The 15,548-nt window shown below is 42.1% G+C and overlaps 6 non-coding genes across 6 annotated transcripts; all 6 read right to left on the reverse strand.

Moving 5' to 3' along the window:
- Positions 1-139: 139 nt before the first annotated feature.
- Positions 140-246, reverse strand: LOC126279384 (U6 spliceosomal RNA). Its single transcript, XR_007550867.1, has one exon. It is a non-coding gene; the product is annotated as a U6 spliceosomal RNA (small nuclear RNA).
- Positions 247-2,723: 2,477 nt separating this feature from the next.
- On the reverse strand, positions 2,724-2,830 carry LOC126279385 (U6 spliceosomal RNA). Its single transcript, XR_007550868.1, has one exon. It is a non-coding gene; the product is annotated as a U6 spliceosomal RNA (small nuclear RNA).
- Positions 2,831-5,306: 2,476 nt separating this feature from the next.
- LOC126279386 (U6 spliceosomal RNA) lies at positions 5,307-5,413 on the reverse strand. Its single transcript, XR_007550869.1, has one exon. It is a non-coding gene; the product is annotated as a U6 spliceosomal RNA (small nuclear RNA).
- Positions 5,414-7,889: 2,476 nt separating this feature from the next.
- Positions 7,890-7,996, reverse strand: LOC126279387 (U6 spliceosomal RNA). The gene has a single exon (XR_007550870.1). It is a non-coding gene; the product is annotated as a U6 spliceosomal RNA (small nuclear RNA).
- Positions 7,997-10,472: 2,476 nt separating this feature from the next.
- On the reverse strand, positions 10,473-10,579 carry LOC126279388 (U6 spliceosomal RNA). The gene has a single exon (XR_007550871.1). It is a non-coding gene; the product is annotated as a U6 spliceosomal RNA (small nuclear RNA).
- Positions 10,580-13,055: 2,476 nt separating this feature from the next.
- LOC126279389 (U6 spliceosomal RNA) lies at positions 13,056-13,162 on the reverse strand. The gene has a single exon (XR_007550872.1). It is a non-coding gene; the product is annotated as a U6 spliceosomal RNA (small nuclear RNA).
- Between the last annotated feature and the right edge of the window lie 2,386 nt (positions 13,163-15,548).

A 15,548-nucleotide genomic window follows, 5' to 3' on the forward strand; every position in this document is an offset into this window, starting at 1 on the left:
AATGAAAGAAAGTGGAGGAGAACTGCGTAAATGGAGAGCATAGTTTGTGACAAGTGGGTGCAGATATGAAGCGAAACTTGTGTAGTTGGCTGATGGTATTAGCAGCTGATGTGAGGCATGAGAGAGTGAGATTGCGAAAAAAAATGTGGAACGCTTCACGATTTTGCGTGTCATCCTTGCGCAGGGGCCATGCTAATCTTCTCTGTATCGTTCCAATTTTAGTATATGTACCGCCGAAGCGAGTACATTCGAGAAGCCCTCTAAAAATTGTATATATAGTTATGGCGTCGCGTCAAACATGGTTCGGCTTGGACGTAGGTTTACACAGCTCTGGCGAGGAACACAAGGCCTGCCGAGTGCTAATTTGTGAACTAATTACTGCGAGGTGTCGTTCTTAGTAAGTGGCAGCTCTGTCAACTGTAGATTTGGCAGTTTTGGGTGTAAAACTTAGATCGTAGAGTCGTTTGCTCTCGCACCATCCACCCAGAGCAGCAGCAGTTTCACACAGCTGCCGCTAGGCGGCAGCAAGACGTGTTGGCAGCTATTGTCGCCATGTTCTCACATCCCGAGTTTAGTGTCTTATAGGCATACGTATGAAACACACTTCTCTAATGTGTGGGATAAATGACTCTGACTGGAGCAGGTAGCAGGTCTTCAAGACTCTCAAAACAAGCGAATATTTTGGCCAAACTGTCTTCACTGCTAACACAAATTGCATTACTCTTGCAGTGGTACTTTCTTACGATACCTATCGATTTAATTACAGAGTGCTCATATGCAATGCAACTTTTAACTCACACATCAAGTACAACACAAGAAGACACAGCCTGTGACCATGTAAATTACTGAGGAACTCCACAGAGACCAAGCATGGTTCTATTCATCCAATGGCGCCAGAAGACAATAGTGACTGCAAGAAGAGACACAGTAGCCTCACGAACCATTAAAAACAGCATTCGTATTGCACACTTTGAAACACAGCAGTGTAGGTCATTACCAGGGCATGGATGGGTTAATGCAACTTGTGTGAGATAGTAGTAGGAATGATGGACATAGTTCCGTTTTCAGTACAATACCAGGTGATATATTTGTGTTGATCCAGGTGTACACAGGGCAGGTCTACTTGACAACAGTGAAACACTGTGATTGAGGTGTGTGAATGAGCCTAAAATATCGAGGGGACATGTGGTAAGAGAAACCAGGTTAGCATTGTGTTAGTAGCTGTAGTTATGTTCCTGTGAAATGTCAATCAGCTGTAATCCAGGTTGGTGAATGTTGTTATTGCAGGAAGAATTGCTAGTGCAGAACAAAGAGTGATAGATTTAGTATTTGAAAGCAGTTAATAACTGAGTAGCTACTGGTGTCATGTGACACAAACTGGTTTGTGATGTAGTTGTCTATTCCTGAAATCTTGAAGCTTGCTAGTGTTTTGTGTCTTGACTGGCTCTGTATCTGCTTATGTGGTAGAGCTTCTGTGTATGTAACATGATGAATATTGCATGCAGAGTTTGTCCAATCTTTCTCCTAGACACAGGATGAGAGGTGCATCAGCTGCAATTGTGAACACCATCGACTTGTATCACATTGATGGGATTCAAAGTGCTGTCAAAATAGTAGAGTCTCACATCTAAATGCTATATGTTAATATTAGCATAGTGGTCTGCTGTCTAAACACTTCAGTGTTGTGGTATTCATTGGCTGACACTTTTGGAATTTATTTAAGTAACTGTATGTAATGGCAGATTGCCAGACATGTGGGAAAATACTTTGTGGGTCACACCAGTGAAATTTGTACATGACATGCTGATGCACCACAGATTTGCAGTAATAGTTGGTTTTTAGGTGAAGGGCAGTGGCTTATTACACAGGCAGATATGCTTCAGTTAAGAACCTGATGAGGTGTCACCTGCAGTCTGTATTATGAGGCTGCAGCTGGATAGCAAGGCCACTAGGAAAGTTACTTGAAACATAATGTTACATAAACTTCCTGTAAAGGGGTAGCTTGCACACTTAATGATGAAAGATACACCTTCCTTCACATGTTTGTTTATGCTGCTCAAACAATTATGGCATCAGCTGCAGCCATGAAGATGAATAAAGATAAATATTGTGGGTCTGTGTGCAGACAGTATGTGATAGTGGCTTACAGGCACCAGAAGCTTTGTAGGCGTTAGAGAAAAATAAATATTAGGTAATGCAAGCTAATTTTAGAGCGCTAGAGTGTATTTAAGCAGTAGTCTAAGTGAAAGTATGTGAGTGAGAAAGATTTGGAACATGCAGCTATCTTGTGTAAAGTTGGTGTAAGGTTTCCAAATGTTGTGTGTGGCAGTAGGTGTGTGTTATGAAATGACATGATTGAGACAGTAGCAAGAGATGCTGTGACAGCTGAGTGTGATACTGAGGAAGAGAAGAGGCTTTTGCCTGTGCTAGGCTTAGCCTGGCTGTGATTTGTGTTGAAGGGGTGCTAGTGACATGTACTTGTGGTTTTGGTGTGCTTGCTGACTTGTTATTAGAGTGACATTTTAGATGTGCATTGGTGATGTAAGGGATAGGTTTATTGCCAGTTTTGTCATGTTCTGTTGTGAATGAAAGAAAGTGGAGGAGAACTGCGTAAATGGAGAGCATAGTTTGTGACAAGTGGCTGCAGATATGAAGCGAAACTTGTGTAGTTGGCTGATGGTATTAGCAGCTGATGTGAGGCATGAGAGAGTGAGATTGCGAAAAAAAATGTGGAACGCTTCACGATTTTGCGTGTCATCCTTGCGCAGGGGCCATGCTAATCTTCTCTGTATCGTTCCAATTTTAGTATATGTACCGCCGAAGCGAGTACATTCGAGGAGCCCTCTGAAATTGTATATATAGTTATGGCGTCGCGTCAAACATGGTTCGGCTTGGACGTAGGTTTACACAGCTCTGGCGAGGAACACAAGGCCTGCCGAGTGCTAATTTGTGAACTAATTACTGCGAGGTGTCGTTCTTAGTAAGTGGCAGCTCTGTCAACTGTAGATTTGGCAGTTTTGGGTGTAAAACTTAGATCGTAGAGTCGTTTGCTCTCGCACCATCCACCCAGAGCAGCAGCAGTTTCACACAGCTGCCGCTAGGCGGCAGCAAGACGTGTTGGCAGCTATTGTCGCCATGTTCTCACATCCCGAGTTTAGTGTCTTATAGGCATACGTATGAAACACACTTCTCTAATGTGTGGGATAAATGACTCTGACTGGAGCAGGTAGCAGGTCTTCAAGACTCTCAAAACAAGCGAATATTTTGGCCAAACTGTCTTCACTGCTAACACAAATTGCATTACTCTTGCAGTGGTACTTTCTTACGATACCTATCGATTTAATTACAGAGTGCTCATATGCAATGCAACTTTTAACTCACACATCAAGTACAACACAAGAAGACACAGCCTGTGACCATGTAAATTACTGAGGAACTCCACAGAGACCAAGCATGGTTCTATTCATCCAATGGCGCCAGAAGACAATAATGACTGCAAGAAGAGACACAGTAGCCTCACGAACCATTAAAAACAGCATTCGTATTGCACACTTTGAAACACAGCAGTGTAGGTCATTACCAGGGCATGGATGGGTTAATGCGACTTGTGTGAGATAGTAGTAGGAATGATGGACATAGTTCCGTTTTCAGTACAATACCAGGTGATATATTTGTGTTGATCCAGGTGTACACAGGGCAGGTCTACTTGACAACAGTGAAACACTGTGATTGAGGTGTGTGAATGAGCCTAAAATATCGAGGGGACATGTGGTAAGAGAAACCAGGTTAGCATTGTGTTAGTAGCTGTAGTTATGTTCCTGTGAAATGTCAATCAGCTGTAATCCAGGTTGGTGAATGTTGTTATTGCAGGAAGAATTGCTAGTGCAGAACAAAGAGTGATAGATTTAGTATTTGAAAGCAGTTAATAACTGAGTAGCTACTGGTGTCATGTGACACAAACTGGTTTGTGATGTAGTTGTCTATTCCTGAAATCTTGAAGCTTGCTAGTGTTTTGTGTCTTGACTGGCTCTGTATCTGCTTATGTGGTAGAGCTTCTGTGTATGTAACATGATGAATATTGCATGCAGAGTTTGTCCAATCTTTCTCCTAGACACAGGATGAGAGGTGCATCAGCTGCAATTGTGAACACCATCGACTTGTATCACATTGATGGGATTCAAAGTGCTGTCAAAATAGTAGAGTCTCACATCTAAATGCTATATGTTAATATTAGCATAGTGGTCTGCTGTCTAAACACTTCAGTGTTGTGGTATTCATTGGCTGACACTTTTGGAATTTATTTAAGTAACTGTATGTAATGGCAGATTGCCAGACATGTGGGAAAATACTTTGTGGGTCACACCAGTGAAATTTGTACATGACATGCTGATGCACCACAGATTTGCAGTAATAGTTGGTTTTTAGGTGAAGGGCAGTGGCTTATTACACAGGCAGATATGCTTCAGTTAAGAACCTGATGAGGTGTCACCTGCAGTCTGTATTATGAGGCTGCAGCTGGATAGCAAGGCCACTAGGAAAGTTACTTGAAACATAATGTTAAATAAACTTCCTGTAAAGGGGTAGCTTGCACACTTAATGATGAAAGATACACCTTCCTTCACATGTTTGTTTATGCTGCTCAAACAATTATGGCATCAGCTGCAGCCATGAAGATGAATAAAGATAAATATTGTGGGTCTGTGTGCAGACAGTATGTGATAGTGGCTTACAGGCACCAGAAGCTTTGTAGGCGTTAGAGAAAAATAAATATTAGGTAATGCAAGCTAATTTTAGAGCGCTAGAGTGTATTTAAGCAGTAGTCTAAGTGAAAGTATGTGAGTGAGAAAGATTTGGAACATGCAGCTATCTTGTGTAAAGTTGGTGTAAGGTTTCCAAATGTTGTGTGTGGCAGTAGGTGTGTGTTATGAAATGACATGATTGAGACAGTAGCAAGAGATGCTGTGACAGCTGAGTGTGATACTGAGGAAGAGAAGAGGCTTTTGCCTGTGCTAGGCTTAGCCTGGCTGTGATTTGTGTTGAAGGGGTGCTAGTGACATGTACTTGTGGTTTTGGTGTGCTTGCTGACTTGTTATTAGAGTGACATTTTAGATGTGCATTGGTGATGTAAGGGATAGGTTTATTGCCAGTTTTGTCATGTTCTGTTGTGAATGAAAGAAAGTGGAGGAGAACTGCGTAAATGGAGAGCATAGTTTGTGACAAGTGGGTGCAGATATGAAGCGAAACTTGTGTAGTTGGCTGATGGTATTAGCAGCTGATGTGAGGCATGAGAGAGTGAGATTGCGAAAAAAAATGTGGAACGCTTCACGATTTTGCGTGTCATCCTTGCGCAGGGGCCATGCTAATCTTCTCTGTATCGTTCCAATTTTAGTATATGTACCGCCGAAGCGAGTACATTCGAGGAGCCCTCTGAAATTGTATATATAGTTATGGCGTCGCGTCAAACATGGTTCGGCTTGGACGTAGGTTTACACAGCTCTGGCGAGGAACACAAGGCCTGCCGAGTGCTAATTTGTGAACTAATTACTGCGAGGTGTCGTTCTTAGTAAGTGGCAGCTCTGTCAACTGTAGATTTGGCAGTTTTGGGTGTAAAACTTAGATCGTAGAGTCGTTTGCTCTCGCACCATCCACCCAGAGCAGCAGCAGTTTCACACAGCTGCCGCTAGGCGGCAGCAAGACGTGTTGGCAGCTATTGTCGCCATGTTCTCACATCCCGAGTTTAGTGTCTTATAGGCATACGTATGAAACACACTTCTCTAATGTGTGGGATAAATGACTCTGACTGGAGCAGGTAGCAGGTCTTCAAGACTCTCAAAACAAGCGAATATTTTGGCCAAACTGTCTTCACTGCTAACACAAATTGCATTACTCTTGCAGTGGTACTTTCTTACGATACCTATCGATTTAATTACAGAGTGCTCATATGCAATGCAACTTTTAACTCACACATCAAGTACAACACAAGAAGACACAGCCTGTGACCATGTAAATTACTGAGGAACTCCACAGAGACCAAGCATGGTTCTATTCATCCAATGGCGCCAGAAGACAATAATGACTGCAAGAAGAGACACAGTAGCCTCACGAACCATTAAAAACAGCATTCGTATTGCACACTTTGAAACACAGCAGTGTAGGTCATTACCAGGGCATGGATGGGTTAATGCGACTTGTGTGAGATAGTAGTAGGAATGATGGACATAGTTCCGTTTTCAGTACAATACCAGGTGATATATTTGTGTTGATCCAGGTGTACACAGGGCAGGTCTACTTGACAACAGTGAAACACTGTGATTGAGGTGTGTGAATGAGCCTAAAATATCGAGGGGACATGTGGTAAGAGAAACCAGGTTAGCATTGTGTTAGTAGCTGTAGTTATGTTCCTGTGAAATGTCAATCAGCTGTAATCCAGGTTGGTGAATGTTGTTATTGCAGGAAGAATTGCTAGTGCAGAACAAAGAGTGATAGATTTAGTATTTGAAAGCAGTTAATAACTGAGTAGCTACTGGTGTCATGTGACACAAACTGGTTTGTGATGTAGTTGTCTATTCCTGAAATCTTGAAGCTTGCTAGTGTTTTGTGTCTTGACTGGCTCTGTATCTGCTTATGTGGTAGAGCTTCTGTGTATGTAACATGATGAATATTGCATGCAGAGTTTGTCCAATCTTTCTCCTAGACACAGGATGAGAGGTGCATCAGCTGCAATTGTGAACACCATCGACTTGTATCACATTGATGGGATTCAAAGTGCTGTCAAAATAGTAGAGTCTCACATCTAAATGCTATATGTTAATATTAGCATAGTGGTCTGCTGTCTAAACACTTCAGTGTTGTGGTATTCATTGGCTGACACTTTTGGAATTTATTTAAGTAACTGTATGTAATGGCAGATTGCCAGACATGTGGGAAAATACTTTGTGGGTCACACCAGTGAAATTTGTACATGACATGCTGATGCACCACAGATTTGCAGTAATAGTTGGTTTTTAGGTGAAGGGCAGTGGCTTATTACACAGGCAGATATGCTTCAGTTAAGAACCTGATGAGGTGTCACCTGCAGTCTGTATTATGAGGCTGCAGCTGGATAGCAAGGCCACTAGGAAAGTTACTTGAAACATAATGTTAAATAAACTTCCTGTAAAGGGGTAGCTTGCACACTTAATGATGAAAGATACACCTTCCTTCACATGTTTGTTTATGCTGCTCAAACAATTATGGCATCAGCTGCAGCCATGAAGATGAATAAAGATAAATATTGTGGGTCTGTGTGCAGACAGTATGTGATAGTGGCTTACAGGCACCAGAAGCTTTGTAGGCGTTAGAGAAAAATAAATATTAGGTAATGCAAGCTAATTTTAGAGCGCTAGAGTGTATTTAAGCAGTAGTCTAAGTGAAAGTATGTGAGTGAGAAAGATTTGGAACATGCAGCTATCTTGTGTAAAGTTGGTGTAAGGTTTCCAAATGTTGTGTGTGGCAGTAGGTGTGTGTTATGAAATGACATGATTGAGACAGTAGCAAGAGATGCTGTGACAGCTGAGTGTGATACTGAGGAAGAGAAGAGGCTTTTGCCTGTGCTAGGCTTAGCCTGGCTGTGATTTGTGTTGAAGGGGTGCTAGTGACATGTACTTGTGGTTTTGGTGTGCTTGCTGACTTGTTATTAGAGTGACATTTTAGATGTGCATTGGTGATGTAAGGGATAGGTTTATTGCCAGTTTTGTCATGTTCTGTTGTGAATGAAAGAAAGTGGAGGAGAACTGCGTAAATGGAGAGCATAGTTTGTGACAAGTGGGTGCAGATATGAAGCGAAACTTGTGTAGTTGGCTGATGGTATTAGCAGCTGATGTGAGGCATGAGAGAGTGAGATTGCGAAAAAAAATGTGGAACGCTTCACGATTTTGCGTGTCATCCTTGCGCAGGGGCCATGCTAATCTTCTCTGTATCGTTCCAATTTTAGTATATGTACCGCCGAAGCGAGTACATTCGAGGAGCCCTCTGAAATTGTATATATAGTTATGGCGTCGCGTCAAACATGGTTCGGCTTGGACGTAGGTTTACACAGCTCTGGCGAGGAACACAAGGCCTGCCGAGTGCTAATTTGTGAACTAATTACTGCGAGGTGTCGTTCTTAGTAAGTGGCAGCTCTGTCAACTGTAGATTTGGCAGTTTTGGGTGTAAAACTTAGATCGTAGAGTCGTTTGCTCTCGCACCATCCACCCAGAGCAGCAGCAGTTTCACACAGCTGCCGCTAGGCGGCAGCAAGACGTGTTGGCAGCTATTGTCGCCATGTTCTCACATCCCGAGTTTAGTGTCTTATAGGCATACGTATGAAACACACTTCTCTAATGTGTGGGATAAATGACTCTGACTGGAGCAGGTAGCAGGTCTTCAAGACTCTCAAAACAAGCGAATATTTTGGCCAAACTGTCTTCACTGCTAACACAAATTGCATTACTCTTGCAGTGGTACTTTCTTACGATACCTATCGATTTAATTACAGAGTGCTCATATGCAATGCAACTTTTAACTCACACATCAAGTACAACACAAGAAGACACAGCCTGTGACCATGTAAATTACTGAGGAACTCCACAGAGTCCAAGCATGGTTCTATTCATCCAATGGCGCCAGAAGACAATAGTGACTGCAAGAAGAGACACAGTAGCCTCACGAACCATTAAAAACAGCATTCGTATTGCACACTTTGAAACACAGCAGTGTAGGTCATTACCAGGGCATGGATGGGTTAATGCGACTTGTGTGAGATAGTAGTAGGAATGATGGACATAGTTCCGTTTTCAGTACAGTACCAGGTGATATATTTGTGTTGATCCAGGTGTACACAGGGCAGGTCTACTTGACAACAGTGAAACACTGTGATTGAGGTGTGTGAATGAGCCTAAAATATCGAGGGGACATGTGGTAAGAGAAACCAGGTTAGCATTGTGTTAGTAGCTGTAGTTATGTTCCTGTGAAATGTCAATCAGCTGTAATCCAGGTTGGTGAATGTTGTTATTGCAGGAAGAATTGCTAGTGCAGAACAACGAGTGATAGATTCAGTATTTGAAAGCAGTTAATAACTGAGTAGCTACTGGTGTCATGTGACACAAACTGGTTTGTGATGTAGTTGTCTATTCCTGTAATATTGAAGCTTGCTAGTGTTTTGTGTCTTGACTGGCTCTGTATCTGCTTATGTGGTAGAGCTTCTGTGTATGTAACATGATGAATATTGCATGCAGAGTTTGTCCAATCTTTCTCCTAGACACAGGATGAGAGGTGCATCAGCTGCAATTGTGAACACCATCGACTTGTATCACATTGATGGGATTCAAAGTGCTGTCAAAATAGTAGAGTCTCACATCTAAATGCTATATGTTAATATTAGCATAGTGGTCTGCTGTCTAAACACTTCAGTGTTGTGGTATTCATTGGCTGACACTTTTGGAATTTATTTAAGTAACTGTATGTAATGGCAGATTGCCAGACATGTGGGAAAATACTTTGTGGGTCACACCAGTGAAATTTGTACATGACATGCTGATGCACCACAGATTTGCAGTAATAGTTGGTTTTTAGGTGAAGGGCAGTGGCTTATTACACAGGCAGATATGCTTCAGTTAAGAACCTGATGAGGTGTCACCTGCAGTCTGTATTATGAGGCTGCAGCTGGATAGCAAGGCCACTAGGAAAGTTACTTGAAACATAATGTTAAATAAACTTCCTGTAAAGGGGTAGCTTGCACACTTAATGATGAAAGATACACCTTCCTTCACATGTTTGTTTATGCTGCTCAAACAATTATGGCATCAGCTGCAGCCATGAAGATGAATAAAGATAAATATTGTGGGTCTGTGTGCAGACAGTATGTGATAGTGGCTTACAGGCACCAGAAGCTTTGTAGGCGTTAGAGAAAAATAAATATTAGGTAATGCAAGCTAATTTTAGAGCGCTAGAGTGTATTTAAGCAGTAGTCTAAGTGAAAGTATGTGAGTGAGAAAGATTTGGAACATGCAGCTATCTTGTGTAAAGTTGGTGTAAGGTTTCCAAATGTTGTGTGTGGCAGTAGGTGTGTGTTATGAAATGACATGATTGAGACAGTAGCAAGAGATGCTGTGACAGCTGAGTGTGATACTGAGGAAGAGAAGAGGCTTTTGCCTGTGCTAGGCTTAGCCTGGCTGTGATTTGTGTTGAAGGGGTGCTAGTGACATGTACTTGTGGTTTTGGTGTGCTTGCTGACTTGTTATTAGAGTGACATTTTAGATGTGCATTGGTGATGTAAGGGATAGGTTTATTGCCAGTTTTGTCATGTTCTGTTGTGAATGAAAGAAAGTGGAGGAGAACTGCGTAAATGGAGGGCATAGTTTGTGACAAGTGGGTGCAGATATGAAGCGAAACTTGTGTAGTTGGCTGATGGTATTAGCAGCTGATGTGAGGCATGAGAGAGTGAGATTGCGAAAAAAAATGTGGAACGCTTCACGATTTTGCGTGTCATCCTTGCGCAGGGGCCATGCTAATCTTCTCTGTATCGTTCCAATTTTAGTATATGTACCGCCGAAGCGAGTACATTCGAGGAGCCCTCCTAAATTGTATATATAGTTATGGCGTCGCGTCAAACATGGTTCGGCTTGGACGTAGGTTTACACAGCTCTGGCGAGGAACACAAGGCCTGCCGAGTGCTAATTTGTGAACTAATTACTGCGAGGTGTCGTTCTTAGTAAGTGGCAGCTCTGTCAACTGTAGATTTGGCAGTTTTGGGTGTAAAACTTAGATCGTAGAGTCGTTTGCTCTCGCACCATCCACCCAGAGCAGCAGCAGTTTCACACAGCTGCCGCTAGGCGGCAGCAAGACGTGTTGGCAGCTATTGTCGCCATGTTCTCACATCCCGAGTTTAGTGTCTTATAGGCATACGTATGAAACACACTTCTCTAATGTGTGGGATAAATGACTCTGACTGGAGCAGGTAGCAGGTCTTCAAGACTCTCAAAACAAGCGAATATTTTGGCCAAACTGTCTTCACTGCTAACACAAATTGCATTACTCTTGCAGTGGTACTTTCTTACGATACCTATCGATTTAATTACAGAGTGCTCATATGCAATGCAACTTTTAACTCACACATCAAGTACAACACAAGAAGACACAGCCTTTGACCATGTAAATTACTGAGGAACTCCACAGAGACCAAGCATGGTTCTATTCATCCAATGGCGCCAGAAGACAATAGTGACTGCAAGAAGAGACACAGTAGCCTCACGAACCATTAAAAACAGCATTCGTATTGCACACTTTGAAACACAGCAGTGTAGGTCATTACTAGGGCATGGATGGGTTAATGCGACTTGTGTGAGATAGTAGTAGGAATGATGGACATAGTTCCGTTTTCAGTACAATACCAGGTGATATATTTGTGTTGATCCAGGTGTACACAGGGCAGGTCTACTTGACAACAGTGAAACACTGTGATTGAGGTGTGTGAATGAGCCTAAAATATCGAGGGGACATGTGGTAAGAGAAACCAGGTTAGCATTGTGTTAGTAGCTGTAGTTATGTTCCTGTGAAATGTCAATCAGCTGTAATCCAGGTTGGTGAATGTTGTTATTGCAGGAAGAATTGCTAGTGCAGAACAAAGAGTGATAGATTTAGTATTTGAAAGCAGTTAATAACTGAGTAGCTACTGGTGTCATGTGACACAAACTGGTTTGTGATGTAGTTGTCTATTCCTGAAATCTTGAAGCTTGCTAGTGTTTTGTGTCTTGACTGGCTCTGTATCTGCTTATGTGGTAGAGCTTCTGTGTATGTAACATGATGAATATTGCATGCAGAGTTTGTCCAATCTTTCTCCTAGACACAGGATGAGAGGTGCATCAGCTGCAATTGTGAACACCATCGACTTGTATCACATTGATGGGATTCAAAGTGCTGTCAAAATAGTAGAGTCTCACATCTAAATGCTATATGTTAATATTAGCATACTGGTCTGCTGTCTAAACACTTCAGTGTTGTGGTATTCATTGGCTGACACTTTTGGAATTTATTTAGGTAACTGTATGTAATGGCAGATTGCCAGACATGTGGGAAAATACTTTGTGGGTCACACCAGTGAAATTTGTACATGACATGCTGATGCACCACAGATTTGCAGTAATAGTTGGTTTTTAGGTGAAGGGCAGTGGCTTATTACACAGGCAGATATGCTTCAGTTAAGAACCTGATGAGGTGTCACCTGCAGTCTGTATTATGAGGCTGCAGCTGGATAGCAAGGCCACTAGGAAAGTTACTTGAAACATAATGTTAAATAAACTTCCTGTAAAGGGGTAGCTTGCACACTTAATGATGAAAGATACACCTTCCTTCACATGTTTGTTTATGCTGCTCAAACAATTATGGCATCAGCTGCAGCCATGAAGATGAATAAAGATAAATATTGTGGGTCTGTGTGCAGACAGTATGTGATAGTGGCTTACAGGCACCAGAAGCTTTGTAGGCGTTAGAGAAAAATAAATATTAGGTAATGCAAGCTAATTTTAGAGCGCTAGAGTGTATTTAAGCAGTAGTCTAAGTGAAAGTATGTGAGTGAGAAAGATTTGGAACATGCAGCTATCTTGTGTAAAGTTGGTGTAAGGTTTCCAAATGTTGTGTGTGGCAGTAGGTGTGTGTTATGAAATGACATGATTGAGACAGTAGCAAGAGATGCTGTGACAGCTGAGTGTGATACTGAGGAAGAGAAGAGGCTTTTGCCTGTGCTAGGCTTAGCCTGGCTGTGATTTGTGTTGAAGGGGTGCTAGTGACATGTACTTGTGGTTTTGGTGTGCTTGCTGACTTGTTATTAGAGTGACATTTTAGATGTGCATTGGTGATGTAAGGGATAGGTTTATTGCCAGTTTTGTCATGTTCTGTTGTGAATGAAAGAAAGTGGAGGAGAACTGCGTAAATGGAGAGCATAGTTTGTGACAAGTGGGTGCAGATATGAAGCGAAACTTGTGTAGTTGGCTGATGGTATTAGCAGCTGATGTGAGGCATGAGAGAGTGAGATTGCGAAAAAAAATGTGGAACGCTTCACGATTTTGCGTGTCATCCTTGCGCAGGGGCCATGCTAATCTTCTCTGTATCGTTCCAATTTTAGTATATGTACCGCCGAAGCGAGTACATTCGAGGAGCCCTCTGAAATTGTATATATAGTTATGGCGTCGCGTCAAACATGGTTCGGCTTGGACGTAGGTTTACACAGCTCTGGCGAGGAACACAAGGCCTGCCGAGTGCTAATTTGTGAACTAATTACTGCGAGGTGTCGTTCTTAGTAAGTGGCAGCTCTGTCAACTGTAGATTTGGCAGTTTTGGGTGTAAAACTTAGATCGTAGAGTCGTTTGCTCTCGCACCATCCACCCAGAGCAGCAGCAGTTTCACACAGCTGCCGCTAGGCGGCAGCAAGACGTGTTGGCAGCTATTGTCGCCATGTTCTCACATCCCGAGTTTAGTGTCTTATAGGCATACGTATGAAACACACTTCTCTAATGTGTGGGATAAATGACTCTGACTGGAGCAGGTAGCAGGTCTTCAAGACTCTCAAAACAAGCGAATATTTTGGCCAAACTGTCTTCACTGCTAACACAAATTGCATTACTCTTGCAGTGGTACTTTCTTACGATACCTATCGATTTAATTACAGAGTGCTCATATGCAATGCAACTTTTAACTCACACATCAAGTACAACACAAGAAGACACAGCCTGTGACCATGTAAATTACTGAGGAACTCCACAGAGTCCAAGCATGGTTCTATTCATCCAATGGCGCCAGAAGACAATAGTGACTGCAAGAAGAGACACAGTAGCCTCACGAACCATTAAAAACAGCATTCGTATTGCACACTTTGAAACACAGCAGTGTAGGTCATTACCAGGGCATGGATGGGTTAATGCGACTTGTGTGAGATAGTAGTAGGAATGATGGACATAGTTCCGTTTTCAGTACAATACCAGGTGATATATTTGTGTTGATCCAGGTGTACACAGGGCAGGTCTACTTCACAACAGTGAAACACTGTGATTGAGGTGTGTGAATGAGCCTAAAATATCGAGGGGACATGTGGTAAGAGAAACCAGGTTAGCATTGTGTTAGTAGCTGTAGTTATGTTCCTGTGAAATGTCAATCAGCTGTAATCCAGGTTGGTGAATGTTGTTATTGCAGGAAGAATTGCTAGTGCAGAACAACGAGTGATAGATTCAGTATTTGAAAGCAGTTAATAACTGAGTAGCTACTGGTGTCATGTGACACAAACTGGTTTGTGATGTAGTTGTCTATTCCTGTAATATTGAAGCTTGCTAGTGTTTTGTGTCTTGACTGGCTCTGTATCTGCTTATGTGGTAGAGCTTCTGTGTATGTAACATGATGAATATTGCATGCAGAGTTTGTCCAATCTTTCTCCTAGACACAGGATGAGAGGTGCATCAGCTGCAATTGTGAACACCATCGACTTGTATCACATTGATGGGATTCAAAGTGCTGTCAAAATAGTAGAGTCTCACATCTAAATGCTATATGTTAATATTAGCATAGTGGTCTGCTGTCTAAACACTTCAGTGTTGTGGTATTCATTGGCTGACACTTTTGGAATTTATTTAAGTAACTGTATGTAATGGCAGATTGCCAGACATGTGGGAAAATACTTTGTGGGTCACACCAGTGAAATTTGTACATGACATGCTGATGCACCACAGATTTGCAGTAATAGTTGGTTTTTAGGTGAAGGGCAGTGGCTTATTACACAGGCAGATATGCTTCAGTTAAGAACCTGATGAGGTGTCACCTGCAGTCTGTATTATGAGGCTGCAGCTGGATAGCAAGGCCACTAGGAAAGTTACTTGAAACATAATGTTAAATAAACTTCCTGTAAAGGGGTAGCTTGCACACTTAATGATGAAAGATACACCTTCCTTCACATGTTTGTTTATGCTGCTCAAACAATTATGGCATCAGCTGCAGCCATGAAGATGAATAAAGATAAATATTGTGGGTCTGTGTGCAGACAGTATGTGATAGTGGCTTACAGGCACCAGAAGCTTTGTAGGCGTTAGAGAAAAATAAATATTAGGTAATGCAAGCTAATTTTAGAGCGCTAGAGTGTATTTAAGCAGTAGTCTAAGTGAAAGTATGTGAGTGAGAAAGATTTGGAACATGCAGCTATCTTGTGTAAAGTTGGTGTAAGGTTTCCAAATGTTGTGTGTGGCAGTAGGTGTGTGTTATGAAATGACATGATTGAGACAGTAGCAAGAGATGCTGTGACAGCTGAGTGTGATACTGAGGAAGAGAAGAGGCTTTTGCCTGTGCTAGGCTTAGCCTGGCTGTGATTTGTGTTGAAGGGGTGCTAGTGACATGTACTTGTGGTTTTGGTGTGCTTGCTGACTTGTTATTAGAGTGACATTTTAGATGTGCATTGGTGATGTAAGGGATAGGTTTATTGCCAGTTTTGTCATGTTCTGTTGTGAATGAAAGAAAGTGGAGGAGAACTGCGTAAATGGAGAGCATAGTTTGTG

Source organism: Schistocerca gregaria, chromosome 6 (genome assembly GCF_023897955.1).
Source record: "Schistocerca gregaria isolate iqSchGreg1 chromosome 6, iqSchGreg1.2, whole genome shotgun sequence".
NCBI classification, from domain to species: domain Eukaryota; kingdom Metazoa; phylum Arthropoda; class Insecta; order Orthoptera; family Acrididae; genus Schistocerca; species Schistocerca gregaria.